The sequence below is a fragment of the Carassius carassius genome, chromosome 10 (genome assembly GCF_963082965.1).
Source record: "Carassius carassius chromosome 10, fCarCar2.1, whole genome shotgun sequence".
In the NCBI taxonomy this organism is placed as follows: domain Eukaryota; kingdom Metazoa; phylum Chordata; class Actinopteri; order Cypriniformes; family Cyprinidae; genus Carassius; species Carassius carassius.
In genome coordinates, this window is record NC_081764.1 from 26,446,010 (window position 1) to 26,470,059 (window position 24,050).

The 24,050-nt window shown below is 36.9% G+C and overlaps 1 protein-coding gene across 1 annotated transcript in view; it reads right to left on the reverse strand.

The window, feature by feature from the left end:
- The window catches only part of LOC132152021 (cytoplasmic protein NCK2-like), a 67,606-nt gene that overhangs the window by 42,849 nt on the left and 707 nt on the right, over positions 1-24,050 (reverse strand). The gene's annotated exons all lie outside the window — the stretch shown is intronic.

Consider the following 24,050-nt stretch of genomic DNA (forward strand, 5'->3'; position numbering starts at 1 on the left):
TCCATGCGTTCTTTAAGTGCATTTTATCTTGTGTGTGCTTTTCACAGGCTTTATAATCTAGGTGTATTTTGTAAAGATCTACTCACATTTCATATCGTGTGTGTGTGTGTGTGTGTTTGTGTTTTAATGAGCCTGTTTTGAATGTTCTATTGCACAACAATGGCTGCTATTTTCACTGAAATAAACAAAGTAAACGAAAATCAAATACACTTCTTCAGTGTTCGCATTTTAGGTAGGCTGTTTGCTAAGGTTAGATTATTATATTAAATACATTTTAATTAGCCTAATACAATTAATAAAATTAGGAAGAATGTAAGAATTTTTTTTTTTAAATTGCTATTTATCAGCATGCATTATTTTAGACAATTAACCAAGAATTTCGACATAAAATGTATCTAGTAGGCCTAATTGTTATATATATATATATATATATATATATATATATATATATATATATATATAGCAATGATGTTTAAAATCGGTTATTCTGGATGTTAACTTGAACGAATATTTAGTCTGAGTAGCCTACCTGTTTGAGTACATTTAAAGTCCGCGGGAGCGGGTGGGTGTGGACCCAAACATTGCGGGAGCGGGCGGGCCTGGTCATACATTCAGCGGGAGTGTGCGGGTGCGGGTTTAAGAAAACAGTCCCGTGCAGGGCTCTAAACGCAGGCAGGTCAGTGATTTACAGGGTGCTCTGTGTCTCCGTCCAGTTTAGGCTAGTAACTAATAGGCCTATGCTGTTATATAGTTTATATAGGATTAAGTTAGCATTAGCAGAGTTGTTTGTTTTGCAGCACTGAGCACTTATTTTACATAACTTTATCATAACAAAACAGTACAAAAGCATTTCCAGATGACAAATATCTGGACATGCCTAGTTAATGTTAATTATTGTTTTCTAAGAACAGAATGTCAAGTCAAAGACATGCCATATTAAAAAGATTTTATTTATATCAATCACAACTCATCAATCAAGTTCAGATATTTGACTGGTAGTGGTGTCAGTATGGATGTTAATCCTATTTCTGTAAAATGTTTGTGAAAATTAAATGTTAATCTCCCAAGAAATTCTGTACATATACCAAATACTTTGACAATCAATATATACTTAATACACTTCTGCTAATGCAAGGATTTTGTGTTTGTATTTTTTTCCACACCAAGCCACGCCCTTCCATAAGCCCCTCCCCCATTACAAAGCCCCGCCCCCAAAATCTCACTCTAAGATGAACTCAAAAGTTGGCAGCCCTGAAATTGTCATTTTTTATGTCAGCTTCGTCAGCAGAAAGAGTTCATGCACTGGAACAGACTGTCTTGTGCCTACATGGCAATTGGTGGCTTCCTCTAGACAACAGCTTGTAAAGGATGAGTACATTTCAAGAGGGAATCATTAGCAATTTTCCTGACATTTGCATTAAAGACAAGCTAAAGTGAACATTATAATAACTACACTGAAAGAGAGCAATCATGTCTTTGTTCAAATGTTTTTTCTCACGTCTGACATTTTTAAGGTTCAAAACCATCTGCTGCCATTCACTTCTTTGAAGAACATTCATTCCCTCCTTAAAATCGATGTTTGAAATTCATTTGGTAATTAACATGGCATAATGATAACGGAGATTTCAGTCAATTTTCGCATAATTTTCTAGTTCCTCAGGAATGTCTGGAACCAACAGATGAAGCAGACAATCCCATATGCTGCATACAATGTCCTGTCTTCGGTCTCCTCTCAAAAAGCACCAAATGTTTAACCGACTCCAGATCATATGGCATATGAATGCAGTCCAATCCACATGTCTCTTTGCTCCCAGAGCAAAAGCAGAACATGTTGCCTTCTAACTGTTGGTCAAAAGAGCACTCAAACATAGTAGAAAGTAATTGCTTTCTGAACACAAACAGACTAAGCGTGAATGTATGTGTGAGGCTGTGTCCACCAAAGTTTTTCAGTTGTTTTCAATGGGAGCGCAGCATTTTTTAAACGCCAGCAGCGTGACGAGCGCTGAGCACTCAGGCATTTTTTTCTTCTCTGCACTGATAGTTAAAGAATGCTCAACTCTGAGTAAAATGCATCGCTAAATCACTGTCACTTTTTAGTCAGGCATCCAATCACAGAGGAGGGGCGGTACTAATATCACATTGACCAACTGTCACACAATCTGCTTGTACCAAAGACTACAGTATACCCAAGACGTGTCACTGGTATAGCTTCGAATAGGAAAAAACGCAATGCTCAATATGGCATTATTACAGAGTTTTAATGATTTAAAATTTGTTTAATGATTGAACACAAACAGCCAATAATGGAAAACCAAATGTAGAATGATTGCATTAAACATGATCTTTCATAAAAAATATTATTTAAACTACAAAGGTGTCACAGGAGCATGTATAATTACAAACTAAATTTACTATGATTATTTCTAAAGTAATTATCACGTAGGATTAATGTACAGTATGTGAAAAATAGCTCCCGCTATCCAAAACACAACCCGTTTCACATACTCTGTTTCAGGCCCGTCGTCAAGGGGGGGCATTGGGGGGCAGTGCCCCCCCAGATTACTTGTTGTGCCCCCCTGAAATAAGACAATAAAACAAATTACAATTATACAGTTGATAAAGGAAGTCTTGCTATTGTGATCATTTTCACTTGCAGATCAAGCGATGTATCCGCAGACCTTAGCTCACAGGAACAGTAATCTCTATAACGGTAACACTAGAAATGCATAACCCATTATCTATAGAATTTTTTCCTGAAAATTCATTATTCAACGCATTATTGCACAGAACGTTACTTGAAATATAATTATATTCATATATGGCTGTTAAAACATCCCAAAACAGCACCCAAACCAAAGACCTACCTCATTAATTATTCAAATACAACAGCCAATGGCAAGTCTCCAGCGGCAGATCTTTCAAAATGTTATTTTTGTGTTAGTAGTTTTATTTATTCAAATTACAATGTTCAGTTTGTAAGTATATGTATATATATATATATATATATATATGTATATATATATATATATATATATATATATATATATATATATATATATAAATCATGCAATTCATTTAGTTAAGCATACAGTATTCTTGTTTACGTAATTCCTTTACGCAGCTGCGCAGTGCATGCGATCTCAGAATAAAATTTTGGCGGTTTTGTAAGCTATGGATATAAGAAAGTGGTTTAAAGATTCGTCGTTGACAAAGACTTTGACCAACAACAACAATGTGTGTGGAGACGACTCTGGAACTAATGAGATGGTAGGAATGGAGAATTTGTCTAATGAGACACAAGTTCACAGCGTAGACAGAGCAGCGGGTGTATTTATGGATGGGCCTACTACTACTAGTGACGTGATCGCCGGCGCTGTGGCTGTGACTGGGCCAAAGCTGCAGGCCATTGATGATCTTGGAAAAGAAGGACCGAATCAGATCATTTTACAGTGATACCCTGCTCGCTTGTATAATAATAAAAATCGCTCCTTTGTGTCTTCATGGTATCAGACTCGTGACTGGCTTGAATATAGTGTCAAAGCTGACGCCGCATTCTGCTTCCCTTGTCGAGTGTTCAATAGTGCGCATGCCGTAGTAGTAGACACGACTTTCACAGTTAAAGGGTACCGGGACTGGAAACATGCCGCTGAAAAAGACAAGGGATTTCATAAACACGCAAGTTCAAAAGAACATTTGACATGTCTGGCAAGATGGAAAGAACACCAGATTCGCATGGATAGTGGAAGGGAAATTTCCACACTTCTTAATTCTGATCAGCTAAGCAGAAATCGTTATTACGTGTCTGCTCTCATTGATGCTGTGGGATTTCTCGCTGAAAATCAGTTACCTTTCAGAGGGAGCTGTGGTGCGTTTGATGACATGGCAGAGGATGGTAGTGGTCTTTTTCTCTCCCTGTTGAATTATACTGTTAAGAAAGACCCTACATTGTCTGAAATAATAAAACACATCCCCCGTAATGCAAGCTACACAAGTCCGGATATGCAAAATGAACTGATCGCCATTATGAGTAACGTCGTGACTGATGCCATTGCCCAAGAGGTGGGCGATTCGTGGTATACTATTAAAGTGGATGGGACACGGGACGCCACTGGATGTGAGAACATATCTATAGTTATTCGCTTCGTGTCTGCATTACATGAAACAACAGAACGTCTTCTCACAATAGCTACAGCAGACGCTGGTGATGCCAACACACTGACAAACAAAATTATGGAAGAACTGGCAAAAGCCGGACTGAACACGTCACAAATTTTAAGCAGGTGTATGAGCTTCTGTTATGGCTGGAAAGAATGGCGGTGTGCAGAAACTACTTCAAGAAAAGCTGGGCAGAGAAATCCCATATGTTCACTGCATGAACCATCAGCTGCACCTGGTGGTTGTGAACACTTTGACAGCAGAGAAAGCAGTCACTGATTTTTTTGATGTATGTTGCACCCTGTACAGATTCTTTCGGAAGCCTACTGTTTCGGCGCAGTACAAAGGTGAGCGATTGAAGCGACTTCTTGAGCAGAGATGGACAGGACATTTATCAACAGTATCTGCGATCATTAAGTCTTACAAGGAGATCATTTCTTTGCTTTCGGAGATCGACGCAGAGCGCACATACGGTGCTGAGGTGAGGATGGAGGCCATTGGGCTTTTGAGGGAAATTTCTCAGCCTGCGTTTATGTTCATCGCACACTTTGTAAAGATAGTGTTGATGTTGCTGGATGGCCCTAACAAGCTTTTACAAAGTGAGGAAATGGACCTGTTGACTGGGTTGGAACTGGTCGCGAGTGCCACTAAGTGTGTGAGTGAACTCCGCTGTGAGGCCAAGTTCACAGAGCTGTGGGATGCGGTCACCGAATTGGATGTTACTTACGCACCTTCAAAACGGCAGCGCACAGTAAATAAGAATTTACACCAGTATTTCGTTGAAGAAACAACAGGACAAAGGGACAATGACAAACCAGAGCTACGAAGGCTTTATTACAGTGCACTTGACACACTTCTTGGAGAAATCAACCATCGCTTCGGTGAGCGCAACACACAGCTTGCGCAATCGCTGATTGCTTTGAACCCAGAGAGCGATCAATTTTTGAATCCGAAGTTACTTCAGCACATCATGTCATTAACAAAATCAACCATCGTTGAGACAGAATGTATTGTTGCTAAACAGTTTATTTCTACACAAATAAACAAAGAAGGAAACGCGAAATTGACAACACAAAATCTCCTTTCAAAGTACCACAAAACATTAGAAGCAATGCCAAGTGTACTGACAGCTTTGAAGACCAGATTGACGCTTGGTGCTTCAACCGCGATGTGTGAAAATTCATTTTCAGTTTTGAGGAATGTTTTCACCGACCACAGACGTTCTATGTGCCACACACGCAAGGCCCAGCTAATTCAGCTGGCATTTGAGAAGGATCTCACACGCAAGTGTCAACATGAATGGAAAGATAAAGTTCTTCGAAGATTTCACTCTGAGACCCGCCGCCTTCAACTATTTTAATCAATTGTGAGTACACTGACTGACTGCTTGCCTATTGCTAATTTTCTACTGCAGTATGACATGCATTGCTTTTATTATTGTTGTGTTGTTGATGGAAACCAGGAGCTTTTGTGACTCATGTTTATAAGGTTTAGAGTCATATTCATAAATCAAATTGGTTTTGGTGTAGTTTTAGGTTGGACTTGTAGGTTACGTTGATTGTGCCTGTTACTCAAAAAAGCCACTAGATGGCACTGTATTGTTTATGTGACGAGCAATGCAGATAAAAAAATATAGGCTATAGCTAAATGTGGAAATGTTAAGAGAAAATAAACAGAGACGTTGAGATCATACGGTGAAGTATTTTATTTGAATAATTGAACAAAACAAGACTATTGTGGTCTATTTTAGTTATAGCCTAATATGGGTTGTTGTTTTGGTCTGTCTCAGATCATTAAAAAAAAGTGTGCCCCCCTATGAAAATTAAATGCCCCCCCATTTGGTTTGTTCTGGTGACGGCCCTGCTCCGTTTGCAGTGCATATTTCCATGCCTATGTTGAGTATTCACTCTGCACACCAATGCAGGCTGGCAATGTGTTCCGAGTGCAGCGATAGTCTCCGCACCGAGTCTATTTTTGCTGTGACAATGAGTGCATCATGGTAAAAATGGACTGGATTGATATGAAATGTATAAATAACACCATGAATGCATACAATTAAAGTCTACTATTTTTTACACATGGCTTTTTAGCTATTGGGGTAAAGCAAGGAAAAGTAGGCTAACATTCACTTTAAGATAAATACAGCAAGATGGCACTTGTGGAGTTCGAAAAAAAAAAGTTCTTTATGACCAGCAGGATTAGCCTACTTGTAATTAGGATGCAAACTCAAAGAAAAGGCATAAGACCGCTATTTCTGTAAATGGTAAGCTTTAATTTTAAATGTGTGTGATAGCCTAATGCATTTAATAAAATGTTGCGGTTAAAGGGGTGCTGATGATGCTGCTAAAAATAACATTATTTTGTGGATTTGGTGTAATTCAATGTGTTTATGCGGTAAAAAAAAAAAAAAAAAAAAAATTCCATATAATGCACATTATTGTTTCTTCTCTATGCCCCGACTTTCTGAAACGCGTCAATTTTTACAAGAATCATCGTTCTGAAAAACCGAGGTTTGCTCTGATTGGCCAGCTATCTAGTGCATTATGATGGGCCGAATGCATGTTAAGCATGTTACGCCCCTTAACATATGCCGTAGCAGAACAAGACTCAGTCCAGGTGCCTTGCTCATGCACATCCCATCATCGGTTCTCTTTTAACATTTCAGTCAATGTAGTTTTAGGAGTAACTGAATAACTCGAGGTATTGGTTTATTTAATGTCAGAGGGAGTGTAAGGCACATTTATAAATCGCATAACTGAAGTCTTTTGTGGATTAGCGCGTACTGGAGATGCGAACCATTCAGTTAGGTTTGGTGAACTGGTTCAATCGGTTCACTAAGAAGATCCGGTTAAAATAGAAAGATTCATTCACTAGACGAGACAAAACCAATAAAACCCATTATAAATTAGGCATTTGTTGCATCCAGTGGGGACATAATTACTAATTATAATGACTTACTGTCTTATACGCATTGCGTTGCCTATCGTGCTGTGTGAACATAAAACCATGTCTGCATTTGTGATCTGAGAAACAACAAGCCTACTCTACTGCTCAAAACTCGCATCTGAGCCATCAGTGGCAAATTATTAAAATATAAAAAACATACTGACAGGCTGTGAGTCAGAAGCGCCAGACTGTCCTTGCAACATTTGAACTGCCCAACTTTATAGAAACAGCCGTGGTGCCACAGACGCATTGCAGGCTACTGGTTCAGTAGACAGTCCTCATCTTCCATAAAATGCACAGCACATATCTGAATATTTTGGTCGGACTGTTCTGGAACAGTGTTGAAATACAACTTAACCACTGATTTCTAATCGTGCCCTCTTTTGGAAGGCTTTCACAACTAAACACACAGCCACTCCACGACATGACAGCGGCGGGAACAGAGAGAATAAAAGTTAGGCCTTCTTTCTTTGCATGAAAATTTGGGCGGTGTTATGCAACTCTTCCCACATGGTATAAAAATAATGGTGGGTAACAGCCAGGGATCATTTTTTGCTGGTTAAAAATGCTTTGGTGGACACACGGCCTAAGAATATTTGAGTATCTGCATGAGTAAAGACTAAGTGTGCGAGTCAGCGATGTTTTGACTGTTGTCACAGCTCTCAGAGGGATGACTAAGAATAATACATTTTAAAGCCTGTCAGAGGGCCACAGCAAAACACGGCCATCAATTTCAGCCAATGTCACCTTCCTAAAACACATTTTTTACCATAAACACTGAAGGACAGCCAGATATTCAAACAAATTGTGGGCTGATATTTAGAGCAGAACCTATTTTGTAACTCCTCAATCTTCACCCAACTAGCCCATATACAGGCCAACAAGGAGATGACGTGTAAAAGAATAAATCAATATAAATAATTAGGCAGGTACTGATGATTGTGGTCCTACGTTGGAGTGATATGTTCAATAATTGTTTTGCACATTTTGTTGTTTTCTTGAACTGAGAGCTTGTACTGTCACATCATGAGAATGAAAATGCACTAATATTTGCATCCAAACAGCAAGTTCAAGCCCTGGAGCTTTTGAATAATCCAAACAGAAACTGAAGGTGGTGCTTTCGGCAACAAACATCCTTTTTACATTCTTTAATACATCATTCTCAATCAACCTGATGTACAGTACCAAGCTTACAGACACAAAAACAAGCAACACTTAAACCAATGTCAAAAGTACATTTTTGATTTTCAAAAGCAAAATCAAAAACTTTCAACCTATTTCAGTATTTCAGTCACTTCAGTCAAATTCAGTCAAATGTAGCTAGCCAGATTTAGCCATCCTATTTAATTTATGCTTTGGGCAACCATGTTACACATACTGTTTTAATATTTTATTTCACAAATGTATCCTATTTAATTATGTTTCTTCATAGAAAACCTGTATTTAAAACCAATTGTCTCAAATTTTGGTAATATGATTATTCATTTAGTTTATTAAGATTTTTTTTTTACTTTATCCTATTCATGAAAAGTGCCAATTAAATATCTTTAGATTCCATATTGATTGTCTGCTCAACATCACACTCAAATCATTTTAGTTTAGTGCTTATATGTGCACACACATTCTGATGATAAAAAAAGTTTGCAGGCTTCCTAATACTCCTCTGTTTCCTGTGTGATCAGAAAAGAAACTTGGTTTCATTATCAAGAAAGCTAATAACAGAACAAAAGAGCAAGTCATACTGAAATTCAGAGTAGCAGTTTAGCACAGGTTTAAGCATGTTTGTTCTGAAGCTGAAATGGATCTTTTTACTCACACTGGCAAAATATTACATTATGTTCTAAACGGTGGTGAGATACTAGCCAAGAAACCCACTGGAAAATAAACCATTCAAAACAGGGAAAAACAAACAACTGGTCTGAGATTACAGAGCACAGACTTAATATGTTTCATACACATGTAAACATTTAAGACACCATACAGTACATACAGCATGAGTCACGTAAGCATGAGTATTACTCAGATGTATTACTCACAATAAGATTGCTAATTTACATCTAATGAATCCTTAATGTGAATTAATGAAAACATCAGCTGCCTAAAATAAGATCCAGAAAGGAAGAGAAGATTCAAGAGGGTAAGAAATCTTTTTCCTCTAGTCTAGTCTAATACTTCACAAGCAGGTAAAAATAAAGTGACTTTAGTATAAAATGCAATACTTTGAACTTGTTTATAGAGACTGATTTGAAAACTCTATTCGCAAATCTTCATAGAAGTGGCATTTTTCTGCTGAGCTTTTTATTTTTTAATTTAGTTTCTATGGTAACAGCATCTTAAAGGTTACAAAGCTGGATAGTGGACTATAAATATTGTAGACTTAGTAGTTATTATACATATATTTTTCAAATGAAAGCTGAAATCAGACTCCCTTATACCTTTAACATGTACGATCACAATGATGTGATCAGTCTTGTTTGGTCCCTGAAGCGTACGATCACACCGGTGTGATTAGAACTTTCAGTATGTCACGTCATCAACTGCTGAATGTAAATCCGCTTTCACGCTTTGGCTGTCTCAGAGCCAGATCGACACACTGAGTGCTTGTCATATCACAAATATTCAGTGTTTTCAACCATATAATGCTTATTTTAGGTTTCAGATATTTAAATACACATAAAAACTAGCAAAACCATACATTTACAGTTTGTAAAATACACGGCTGATGTCTATGGAAACGGCAATAATGATCCTTACAAATATAATCTGACTACATGTTTTTATTGATATCATATACAGATTGTGTAGGTAACTATAAAGTTTACTCTGCTCTTCTCCCAATTTACCGCAGACCTACTTTAACATGTTAGAAGATAATGAATTTGTGTGTTGTAAATCCCACAGCTCGGATTCAGCAAGAACTAACATGGTGGCGCCCATCAACCATTATAGATCACCTAACACGGTCGATATAAAAGTGTTTACACTACCAAATATATTATTTAACTTGCACATATTTCAGAATCAGAATATCAGATATTTCATAATATAGTGAGCATGTTTGTGAATATTTTGAATAAAACAGGTAAAAATGAAATAAAAGTGATCCATGTGTCATACAGATATATTGTGGCTGTGTTGTGTCACATGACAAGCATGATGCATTGCCATGGAAACAATAAGGAGGTTAGGGCTACACGATTAATTGAAATGGAATAGAAATCATGATTCGACAGAAGCTGCGATTTTCATGCGTATCTTTCAGTGAAGCACGGTTCTGTGATCAGCTGTAAATCTCCATCCGAAGGCCAGAGGGCACTCTCGCGTTGAAAATCCAAATATGCCCCGAAAGAAGAAACCCAGGAAATAAATGCCTATCGCTGCAGCTGAATAAACAGAAGATTTAACTGCTTTCATTGATTCAACGTGACTAATAAACACACGACTTCGCCAATATATGGTTTATCTGAGTTCTTTTTCTTATTATTTTATATTAAAATGAAGTATATTTATAATGTAGTGCCGTTATCACCACTTAGAATACTATGAAATATGTTGCGTGCCTTGTTCTGTGTAAGAAGTCACATCATCTCACAAAAGGATTTATTTTAAGCACTCGACTGATGTTATGAGGTGAATTTGAAGTAAAAACATGTTATTAAATGTGGTATTTTCACATGCTCTCAGATGGAACATTTACTACACAGAGCCATAGTTCACTGAGAAGTTACAAACAGCTGTCATTATCCAGACAAATTCTTCGATTTCATAATCATGCAATTAAATCGCCTGCGATTTTTTTGGTAACTTGTCAGTGAACTACGGCTTTTTGTAGTAAATGCTGCTCCATCTGAAAGCAGGTGATGATGATTTACTGCTAATTACAGAACCAGCTTTACTAACAAAATGCGCATGAGAATCCCATTTGATTAACCGTGAAGCCCTAAAGGAGGTACATTCTAAAATAATGGTCGCCTAAAAAAAGAAAATTAAATAAATAAATAAATAAAAACTTATGCCGGGGGCTCAGCTAGAATATTTTAAACTCACGTACGAACATAAACAGTCCAGGTAATCAACAGGTAATCAAACACAGAGAAAATGCTCAGAAATGTCTGCATGGCAAAACAAGATTTCGCGATGAAAGCAGGGAAGGCACAGTTTAAATAGGCCGGGCAATGGGAAACACCTGTGCAGGTAATCAGTCTCAGGCATGGTGTATTGTGGGTAGTGAAGTCCAAGAAGACCGGTTAGTACTCCGGAGATGGTTCCCTCTGGTGGTGATCGGAGGGAGCCACAGAGGCTGAATTTGTGACATTAACATATAAAAAGATTAAAACTTTTACTGTAACAAAAAAAAAAAAATTACAGAGAAAATTATCTTTGTTTTTGTAAACTTGAAAGTGAAAGTGAAGTGAAACATGGCAAGTATCGTGACCCATACTCAGAATTTGTGCTCTGCATTTAACCCATTCATGTGCACACACACAGTAGTAATCATACACACACCCAGAGCAGTGGGCAGCCATAATGCTGCGGCGCCTGGTGAGCAGTTGGGGGTTTCATGCCCTGCTCAAGGGTCTCACCTCAGTCGTGATATTGAGGGTGGAAGAAAGCGCTAGTTATTCACTCCACCCACCTACAATCCCTGATGGACCTGAAAATCAAACATACAACTTTTGGGTTACAAGTCCGACTCTTTAACCATTAGCAAGAATAATGAACCACTCATGTTTGGGAGTACTCCAGTATCTTATTATTTTTAATATTTTTTTATTTGTGTTAAATTCATCTCTTCTATAAACAAACAAACAACGTTTCTCAGCAATCATATCCTCCATTATTATCTACAAAAAAGGGGTTCAATTAAATGAAAATAGTCATAATTATTTGGTTAGGGACTAATGAAGCTTTTGCACCACGTTTTAATTATTATGTTTTACACATGCTATTTTAGACAGTTATCATGTGTTACATCTGCTGTAGTATTAAATAGAAAACACATAAGTCTTGTCCTAGTTGAAATGATCATATATGTGAAGCAGATATTTTACTAACAATGGGGGAACTTGATATATTTGTAGAGGCCACATGAGAAATTGAGCCAGGACAGAAAAAAGATGAAAGGAAAACATTTATTAACACAATGTCTATAGAGAAAGTGGGACAAAATGTTAAGTAAAACTCATTAAAACTAGCCTGAACTTGTGCTGCAGTCAGGAGGACACGATTTATTTCACACATTCCTCAAAAACAAACAGATTCTTCAGACACCCTGTAAATATTAACCACAAAAGTATAACTACTATACAGTATCAACACTCAAAGATAATGTCTTATAAATATTTATTTTTTACATATTTAAACATGATAAATACTTTCAAAACTGTCTTGTTTAAACCTCTTCTTTTTATTTCTTTTAGTGTTCCAGGAGATCCACCATTAAAATTATAGCTTCATTTTGACAGATCAGGCCCCTACATAATCAAAATTTACCAAGAAGGATGAGATACATTTGTAACTGAAAAAAAGGTCCTTGCCTGTTTCACTGAAAGCAACCAAGGTTATCTTACTTAAGTCATTTAAAGAGTTAGCAGCCTGCCAACACTTCACGCCCAAGAGGGAGTGGGGAAAGAGTGAGAGAGGCAGTCAAGTAGACAAGCTGTAATTTTGTTTGACAAGCCGTTTTATGGTCAGACAGGAACTCTTTTTCAACCTCTTTGCTCATGTGTCTATCTTGCTCTGCTCATATCTGAAAGAAAGACGTATTTTATTCTGAGCCATCTGTGGCTGAGTGGTCACACAAACACATTTCTAGATTGGCAACACCCAGCTGGGTGCAATACAGGTTAACTGAGCTGTGACATCTCTAAAATGCAACAGAAGGATGATGAAAATGTATCTTCGATAAAAAAAATAAAATAAAAAAAAGATAAATAATTCAGGATTGAACTCTAGCCTATATTTTAGAGTAATGAATTTATATTTATTCTCATTTAGCCCTCAAGCATTAAGCTAAAAAAAAATGAGATGTCATGTAAACTGTATAGAAAAAGAGGATTGATGAACCTTTCCAAATGAGGGTATTTTCACATCTAGTTTGGTTTCATTGATTAACAGCGCACAAACATTTAGACCAATGATGGTACAATTTTTTTCATGTGACTTCTTTTACATTTGTTGTTGTTATATACTAAATGATAAAAAATCAACATTGTAAATGTCCTTAACATACAAGAGATGGAAAATCGAGGTACACAAGTAATGCAATGAAAAAAAAGTCTCTCATCAGGCTGAGACTGTAACTGTTCTGACCTCAGACATATCTCTGCAATAGTGTGTCTTCTTCCTAACAGCTTATTATGAAATAGGAGAAATGGTAAATGTAATCACCATCAGATGAAATAAAACCACAGGATTATGTCTTGTCTATTAAACCAGATACGTCATCCAAGCTGTTATTACAAGGAAAACTGACAGCTAAGACAAGAGTAGCCACATTTCACTCACAAACACAGTACTATTAATGTCCACTTTAATCAATCAATTTATTCAGCTTACATTGCATGCTGTCAGGCTGGATAAACTGTTGTTCCTGTACACTAAAGCACCACACACCATTTGAACTCATGGGAAACAAACCCAAATGACAAAACAGACAACTTTGAAATTCAGTATACAGTTGTGGCCAAAAGTTTTGAGAATTACATAAATATTAGTTTTCAAAAAGTTTGCTGCTAAACTGCTTTTAGATCTTTGTTTCAGTTGTTTCTGTGATGTACTGAAATATAATTACAGGCACTTCATACATTTCAAAGGCTTTTACAGACAATTACATGACATTTATGCAAAGAGTCAGTATTTGCAGTATTGGCCCTTCTTTTCCAGGACCTCTGCAATTCGAATGGGCATGCTCTCAATCAACTTCTGGGCCAAATCCTGACTGATAGCAACCCATTCTTTCATAATCACTTCTTGGAGTTTTTCAGAATTAGTGGGTTTTTGTTTGTCCACCCGCCTCTTGAGGATTGACCACAAGTTCTCAATGGGATTAAGATCTGGGGAGTTTCCAGGCCATGGACCCAAAATTTCAACATTCTGGTCCCCGAGCCACTTAGTTATCATATTTGCCTTATGGCACGGTGCTCCATCGTGCTGGAAAATGCATTGTTCTTCACCAAACTGTTGTTGGATTGTTGGAAGAAGTTGCTGTTGGAGGGTGTTTTGGTACCATTCTTTATTCATGGCTGTTTTTTGGGCAGAATTGTGAGTGAGCCCACTCCCTTGGATGAGAAGCAACCCCACACATGAATGGTGTCAGGATGCTTTACTGTTGGCATGACACAGGACTGATGGTAGCGCTCACCTTTTCTTCTCCAGACAAGCCTTTTTCCAGATGCCCCAAACAATCAGAAAGGGGCTTCATCTGAGAATATGACTTTGCCCCAGTCCTCAGCAGTCCATTCACTATACTTTCTGCAGAAGATCAATCTGTCCCTGATGTTTTTTTTGGAGAGAAGTGGCTTCTTTGCTGCCCTTCTTGACACCAGGCCATCTTCCAAAAGTCTTCGCCTCACTGTGCGTGCAGATGCGCTCACACCTGCCTGCTGCCATTCCTGAGCAAGCTCTGCACTGGTGGCACTCCGATCCCGCAGCTGAATCCTCTTTAGGAGACGATCCTGGCGCTTGCTGGACTTTCTTGGACGCCCTGAAGCCTTCTTTACAAGAATTGAACCTCTTTCCTTGAAGTTCTTGATGATCCTATAAATTGCTGATTTAGGTGCAATCTTAGTAGCCACAATATCCTTGCCTGTGAAGCCATTTTTATGCAACGCAATGATGGCTGCACGCGTTTCTTTGCAGGTCACCATGGTTAACAATGGAAGAACAATGATTTCAAGCATCACCCTCCTTTTAACATGTCAAGTCTGCCATTCTAACCCAATCAGCCTGACATAAGGATCTCCAGCCTTGTGCTCGTCAACATTCTCACCTGAGTTAACAAGATGATTACTGAAATGATCTCAGCAGGTCCTTTAATGACAGCAATGAAATGCAGTGGAAAGGTTTTTTTGGGATTAAGTTAATTTTCATGGCAAAGAAGGACTATGCAATTCATCTGATCACTCTTCATAACATTCTGGAGTATATGCAAATTGCTATTATAAAAACTTAAGCAGCAACTTTTCCAATTTCCAATATTTATGTAATTCTCAAAACTTTTGGCCACGACTGTAGTATAAACTGCCATTTAGTTACCGGAAACACCGACAGGCATGCTCTCAGAAATTGGACAACAAGGTTCAAAAGTTGGTTCAAGACTCAATAACAGTGTCAATGACTGTCATATGAAAAATATAGAATACAGCACATCTGACCATGATTCTGGGAAATACATGTATGTCTCTAGCTGAGATTTAAAATCTCACATAAATCCTATCATTTGTAGAGAATAATACTACTTCCTCACATCAAAGACAAACACGTGTGATGGTTTGGTTAACCAGCATTCAGTTATTTTTAAGCAGCAACTTGTGGAACCACAACAATTATGATTGTTTGCTTTTAGAAAAATCATGTTAAAATGTAAGTATAAAATGATAACAACAGGCTTTTGAGAAACATTTATTTGTACATCTCTCAATCATTAATGTAAGTGGTAAATTTATAAGCTTCAAATTTCTGCTGTTAAATCCTTCAAAAAGGGGTCCCATTTACTTCCAATGTAAGTGCCTCGAGAGATGAGTCAAAAACATTTTTGTGGTAATCAACATGCCACCAATTTTGTCAATTGAGCTTAACTTAGCTTAACTACTAAACCCAGAATATTCCTTTAAGCCCCTGTCATTAGATAATGTTCATACAGGGCAGAATTAATTACATGGGTAATTGGGCGCATATTCAGGGGCACAACGTCCAACAGACACAATGCAGGGTTGAATACATATTTTCAAATGAGGCAAAATAGCCTTAAATATCTGTTTTATAACATACTTTATAACATGTGCTGCCAGTCATGTTGTAGACTCGCTTCATACTGAAGGTCTGGAATTCATGGCAGCTTTCATTGGTCAAGGCCCGCCCATGAGGCTGTTTGCCACATGTTGCCACAATAACAGACCAGTGTGTTAAACTCTCTGATGTATTTTAAAGATTATATGCTGCAAACTTTAAATATTTCACATGATCCTGATAAGCACTCATTGTCACACGATGGCTTTCTTCTTTCGTTAGGAGGTTTGGCATCATGGTATCTTTGTTTCCAGGTGGAACGTTAAAGAATGCAACACACACGTCTCACGGAAATCCTGTAGAATTCAACCAATTTGATAACGACTTCGACATTCCTGAAGTGTTTCCACTTTTGTGTCCCATATGCATCAGACGTTTAGCCAACGGTCCGTGGGTGTGACGTCTGAGGCTGAGACTAGTCATGTTGGAACAGAGGAGGATCATGCACATTACATGAAGACAGAACACACACAACACAATGTTTCTGCCACATTAAGCAGTCGTCGATTTAACATTAGCATAAGATGACTGTCCAAAATCAGAAGACGTTCCATCAACAATCTTTTCCTCCTTTGTTTCCTTATGCTGTATAATATTTTGAGCGGCACAAAAAGTGCCTGTATTTAGTACCTTTCTCAAGGTCTTTACTGAGATCAGAGCTCAGCAGGGGCTTATTCTGGAGATCCATAATTGCAATAATGAGAATCAGAAACAAGGAGTCACAACTCATGTAATTTGTCCTCCTCATGGTAACTTTTAACAGAGCCTATTTTTGGAGGGCTTCATAGTTTATCCTGGCACCGATGACAAGCTGTGCACTGATGAAATATTGAAATGCTACATTTCCCCAGACTGTTAATAAAATATGCATCATCCACACTGAGCTGCAAATTGCCCTGTTCTTGCGCTGCATGGGAGAAAGGATAAGCCAGTAAAGAAAAATTTTTTGTCTTGAAGACAAAATTATAGTTTACAATCTACACTAAACACCTTCATATTATTCATTTTCTTCTGCACTGAGTAATTTATTTCTAGGTAAAAAAATTCTCAGGGATTAGACCATCATAACTGCTCAAAAAGGTCAATAAGGCTCTGAGATCAATCTGAGATCAATAAGGCGCTGAAATGCTGATCAGCAATTAAACTCCCAATGGGGCAAGATTCCAGAGTTCAAACCTGGAGAGAGGATGTTATTTTTGGGAGAGCTTGACACCTACAGAGACAAGAAACAGCCATAAGCACATCAGGAGAGCATTTTCACATACTCCTTTGACCGAAGGAGATTCTGACAATGACTTCAGTATTTCCATTGGTGCATATGGGCCTGAGACTCAGTTCACTTAAATCACATAAAGCCTATGTGTACAAATTTGTAAGGTGTATAAATTATCAATATGATCAAAAGATTGCTGAAAAACTCAAATCGATATCAATTGAATGACACAATGAATGTCAAATCTTTATTTCTTTCAAATTTAACGCTGGATTTTGCTCTAAATTGAAAGTTGTAAAATCCATTAATTTTCCTTTACTAAATAAATAATCGAAATAGAAAAATGTATTTCTTAAGCCAATGTCCACACTTACATGGGTATAAGTTTTTCCTTCTTCCATTAAAAAAAAAACTGTCCACATGAAAAAGCAAATGCATGCTGTGAAGCACTGTGAAGAGCTTGCCAAACCAACAGGTGGTGATATAATCTCAACCGTAAAGACATATCGGCCAATCAGAAGCCTGAAAAGGTTTCCATTAGGTGGAGATAACAGTGCATGCTCCGACGACACAAGCCAAAAACTCCGGTTTCAATGTTTACACAATAACACTACAACCAGAGTTTTTGAAAAATCCTCACCCTGACAGGACTTTTCAAAAATGTTCAGTTTCAATGACCTGGTGCTGCGTTTGCATGTGGACGAACAGCCAAACCTCGTAAAAAAAAGCTGCGGTTTAAAAAAGAAACTGCATTCGTGTGGAGAGGACCTTCGTTTTTGCTTGTTCTAATGAGTGATATCATTTCAAATAAAAAAACAGGTTTTAGATTGCCTGATAATATTAATAATAATAATATAACTTTTTGTCTCTTAGAAATGCACATTTGATAGCAACTTGAGTTAGGATGGAGAGGTACATTTTCGTTCATTATCAAAATCAGTAACATCTGTTAAAACTGTAGCAATTTCAATTTTATATTGGTACATTTCTTCTATCCAAGGATTTATTTTTATTTTTATGTTTTATTTTTTTTATTAAGCATTGGTCTCCTATGGTAGCATACATTTAAATAATGATAAACAGTTAAAACCACAAATATAGCACCTCAATACCATAGTAAAAATATAACTATAAAAAAACAGTAGTCCATTCAGTATAAATGCACACATGCTATAGCTTAAATCACAAATACATACAATAATTATATACCATTACTCCTGTAATAAAATCAGAGTGTCTATTTACACTAAGTACAAATAGCCCTCCCTTGGCCAAGGTTATTTACACTTTCTCCATTTTGCTGAACTTTTTTCTCCCTTTTCAAATTTCAAATCACATCAGAAAAGCATTTCCTTTCAATGAAATTGAAGGAAATAAGATGCAGGGAGGGCTTTATTGTTCTAAAAAGGTGGCATCCATTTAATAATTTGAATTAAAATGAACATTTACACTCAATAAGCTATTATTGCATAAGGTTTTATAATGAACTAAAATACTGAGAGATAAATGCCACTATTTGCAATAAAAAGCATAAATAGCAGAAAATCCTGCTATTTTAACAGAGCAAATAGCATCCATCACTATTTGCACTTAGTGTAAATAGAATATCCCTTAAAAATGCAGCTATTTGCACTTAGTGTAAATAGCTTCTATCGCTAAGAGAATATGCTCTTTTCAGTGTAAATAGCATATAATTGCTATTTACACAGTGTAAATAGCCTCTATCACTATTTGCATAAACAGTATAAATAACATCTATTGCCTCTGCCTATTCACACTGATATATTTCATTTCTGCCACAATACCATGCTGCAGTAAGAGTGTTACAGTAAATCCATGAAAAATGATGGTGATGTGTAGATTGAAAAGCCTTCTAACTGTCTCGTTGCACACAGTAGCCACATTTCCACTGTCGGGCCAGTGCGAGCCAGGGCTTAAACCGGGCCGGGCGGGGCTAATAGCCTCGGGCCAGTAGCACCGAGGCCAGAATAGCGCAGGGTTTCCACAGTCAGGGCCTGAAGCACCGCTGCGCTCCACTAAAACACGCCCTTTACACGCCTCTCAGGAACAATGTCACGAAACCCCATCATTTCATCAACTAAGAGAAGTTATCAGAAAACTAAGAAATAAGTCACTGGAACTAGCGCGATCACAAAACGAACATGATAAAAGCAGCCGTGTGTTTGTATGCTTTGTTAAATATTCAAATTCAAAAGCATTGGTGTTTTAATATAGAATAAGTGATACATTGATCATAATGAATTAATTTATCAGGACTCAAAATTAAATCACACAGAAATAAATGTATTTTTTTTTTTTTTTAATGCTTATAAAAATAGCCTGCTTATTCAGTCGAGTCCGTTTCTGTTTATTTGTAGCCACATTTAGAATGAATGATAATATCTCTATTTTTATAAAAGTTCCCGAACAAAAAAAAACATTATTATATTTTTATGATAGGCAACGTGGAGCTAAACTCTCGAAACTAAACTTATGACAGATAATATAAGTTACTAAGGGGCCGTTGACACCTGGCCACTTCATGCGTTTTCTCAGATCGGATAGCTATCCGATCGTGCAAAGACCAGGTGTAAATGCCCTCCGAAACGCATTTGAGACGGATTTGAATCCGATCGCTCAAACCACTTCAGGAGGTGGTCTGGGCCGCATTCCAGACAAAACTAGACAAGTGTAAATGCATCTGGTTGTTAAAACCACATATGTAAATTGTACTCCTCCCCAAAATGCTAAAAAAATTAACGTGTGAGGGTGTTATAGGCTATATGTAATGTTATAGCCAGATATGACGACGCTATTGGAACACGCACCACCAGATGAGAAGCTGAGCATATATTCATTAAACCAACGTGTAAACTATCGCAAATCAAAGTGAAAGTAAGTCGCGAACGCTTAACACACAATCATCATCATTAATAGTAGAGAAACGAAATGATCTTACCAGTGCTGTTGCCGCTCTCTCTTATTACAGTCTTTGATTTAGAAATTTTAGCTGATGATCAATAAAATGCAGCTCATATCTGTTGCTTTCGGTGACGTGCACTCCATTAAATCTGCATATAGCGCGGGAATTGAAGATCGGATTTAAATCCATTTCGCAAAAACACATTCATGTGACCAGGTGTAAATGGAACCGTTTTGATAAATCAGATAGCTATCCAATCTGAGAAAACGCATGAAGTGGCCAGGTGTAAACAGCCCCTAAATGAATACATGATTGTGATAGAGAAAAAGAAGCTGACGTCTGATTTCTTCAAGCGGTCATATTTACTGTTTACTGTGGTAATGTTATAAATATTTCTGCCTTGTATGATTATAATCCACATCGGATAAAATTATTTCACACATGCTGCCGACTGAAAGTGAGTTTTGAGCTCAACTTTTTTTCAAGTTTTTAATGCTGGTGTTATAGCTGCTTTTTGTTATGATCCGCAGCGCTGACTCTCTATTTTTAGAAAAGCACCCGAACAAAAATCATTATTTTATTTTGATGACATATTCTACGCGGAGTTAAACTCTTGAGACGTTTAACATGACAGATAAAATATGTTACTAAATAAAAACACAATTGTGATAGAGAATAAGAAGCTGACGTCTGATTTCTCCAAGTGGTTGCATTTACAATGTTTACTATGGTAATGTTAATGTTTATTGTGCATAGTCTTTTACATCGCTTTTAAATATTTCTGCCTTGTATGGTGATCATAATCCACATCTGATCAAGTTATTTCAAATACTCGCTGCTGACTAAGAGTGAGTTTTGATATCAACTTATTTTAAAAAGTCTTTAAATGGTGTTATTTTTCTGAAATGATCTGCAGTGCTGAGCTCTCCAGATGCGGAGAAACTCCGCCTTTGTTCATAACCCCTCCTCTAGCCCCAGCTGGCCTGCTTTGGCCCAAGGTTTTCGTCGGGCCAAAAAACCCTGGCTGTTGGCCCTGAGGAAGCCCCGGTGAAGCACGATCAAGCCCCGGAAGTGTCAGTGGAAACGCGACTGGCCCTGGCACGCACTAGCACACCCGGTTTAAGCTCGACAGTGGAAACACGGCTAGTGTTTCTCCTGTTTGGCTTTAAACTAATTTAAAATCGCAGTCATTTGTGTAAATCACTGAATTCAAGCGCTTCACACTGGATCTCATCTCACACCGCTGTTTAGTGCTCACACTATGGAGAAAACGCATCTGCTCGGCATCATGACATTGATTAGCATAATCGGGTGTGTTTGATTAGGGTTACAGCTAAACTCTACAGGAAAGTGGATCTTGTGGGCCAGATTTGAGGATCCCTGATGTAAACCTTCTTTGCCTTAACCTATTTATTTATTATTATTATTTATTTACCTATTCATTTTTTTTTCTCTTATTTTACACATCAGTTTAATGCCTTGCAATAATGTTTAAGTGTTCTAGTGAGGGGTGGAATGGTGGTTAAAAAAAGTTTACTTGTACCGTACTGTACTGATTCTGTAAATTGTCGACACACACACACACACACATATATATATATACACATATATATATATATATATATATTAGTGCTGTCAATCGATTAAAACTTTAACTAGATTAATCACACATTTTTTCTGTGATTAATCGCAATTAATCGCAATAAAAAAAAGAAATGTTTTTGTACGTTTTTAATATATTTTTTAATGTAATAATTTCACAGTTAATCAAATTAATGTAGAAACAACATAAAGACAGTATATTTTAAATACTTGTTTAAATGGCATATTTTTATGAATGAAGGCCAGTATTACTGATATTAATACAGCTACTGATTTTTTTTTTTTTTTTTTTACATTTATTATTAGGCTTCAAAAACAAAACAGTTTTTAATTTAAGTAAACTTAAAACAATGCTAACATAAACCCATAATAAATGTCATGTTTACTCCTGCCCTTCCTGTCTTAACAGTTAGGAAATATACAGAAAATGTAATAAAGTTATCAAAGTTATATGCAGTCTGCACTGCATAAACTATAAATTAAATAGTTAATCCTTATTAAAACTACAAAAGTTATTTAGTCAAGAGCAGCGAGTCATTTTCTCTGTTCCCTTTGTTCTTTAACTTTACTGACAGAAAGCTTTATTGGCTGCTGTCCCTTTAAGAGCAGACAGACACGCGGATCTCACCGTTTATATACTCTCTATGGATCTCGCCTCATTCTCTCACAACTCTTTTTGTTCATTTTAGACTTTTAATTTAAATGAATAAGAGCGTGATCATAATGTAAAGCTAGCCAACGGATGGCAGAAAATATGGATGCTGCGTTAATTGCGTTAAATATTTTGACACGTTAAACCAGACAAAAATTAATCGCATGCGTTAACGGGTTAACGTTGACAGCACTAATATATATATATATATATATATAAATATATATATACACACACACACATATGTGTACAGATATATATATATATGTATACACATATATGTATACATGTATACATATATATACATATATGTGTGTGTCGACAATTTACAGAATCAGTACAATACGGTACAAGTACACTTTTTTTAACCACCATACATTATTAATACGTTACTAATTATAATGCTAAGAGTCTAAGGGATCCAAAAAAAAAAACACTTCTCTAATACATGGGAAGCACTCTATGACATTTAACACATCTGAATGAATTTAAATACATGTAGCTTAAATCTCATCTCACATTGAGAGGGCTGGCAGTATCCTATACGGTATCTGACTCTGATGTCATGTGAGAGAAGTTAAATCTGATCCCCTAAAAAGACGTAGTTGACCAATTTAGCACACTCACCATATGATATTGACATAATGCATGTCTAACCACCCCGATTTCCACGATCAACTGCAGCGGAGCACACAAATGAAAGTGCAAAGGGAAACAGTGCCAGTTCATTATGCTTGACCTGTTCTTAGTAAATGAAAGAATTGCGGGATTTAGAAAATGGTCCAATTCTGTTATCTCTGGCATGCACACTGTCTAGAATGCTGCAGGAAGAGCCAGGGATGCTCCCTTTCCACAGAAATACCACAGGATGGTAGAAGGAGGAGTAACAGACACTGAAGACAAAGACAGACAGAGATTATGAACCAATACTACAATCCAATATTGACAAATTTTCTACTTAGGTCTATTGATCAATAACTTTTGGTTAATCCCTAAGCACCACCACCACCATGCAGGCAACAGCATTAGCACAACGGTGATCGACAGGAAACAATGGTGTTTGAGGTAAATTATTTTAATATCTTACTGTGTTGTTTAAATGAATAGTTTGACTTTAGACATAACGGCCATTCACCCAAACACTTAAGTCATCATTTACCCACCCTTGTGTTGTATTCTTCTGTTAAACACATTTTTTTTTCATAAAAACAAAGTAACTGGGATCCATACATGAGTTCCATATTCTTGCAATGTCATATTTTAGGTTCCACAGAAGGAATGCAAACAGGTTTGAAATAATGGTGAAAACGGCAACAGAATTTTTGTTTTGGGGTGAACAGTTCCTGTTAAGCATCAATTATTTGTAAATGTTTTTATAATTATTTTAAGACGAAAAACTTGACATTTACAGTTTAAATACATCGTTTTGTAAGAGTAAATACATTGAATTTTAATAGTTTAGGCCAGGTTGAAAATGTATGCAACATTTATAACCAAAAAGGTTAAGCCAAAACATTGAGATACTTATAATAATGTATATGTTTATAATC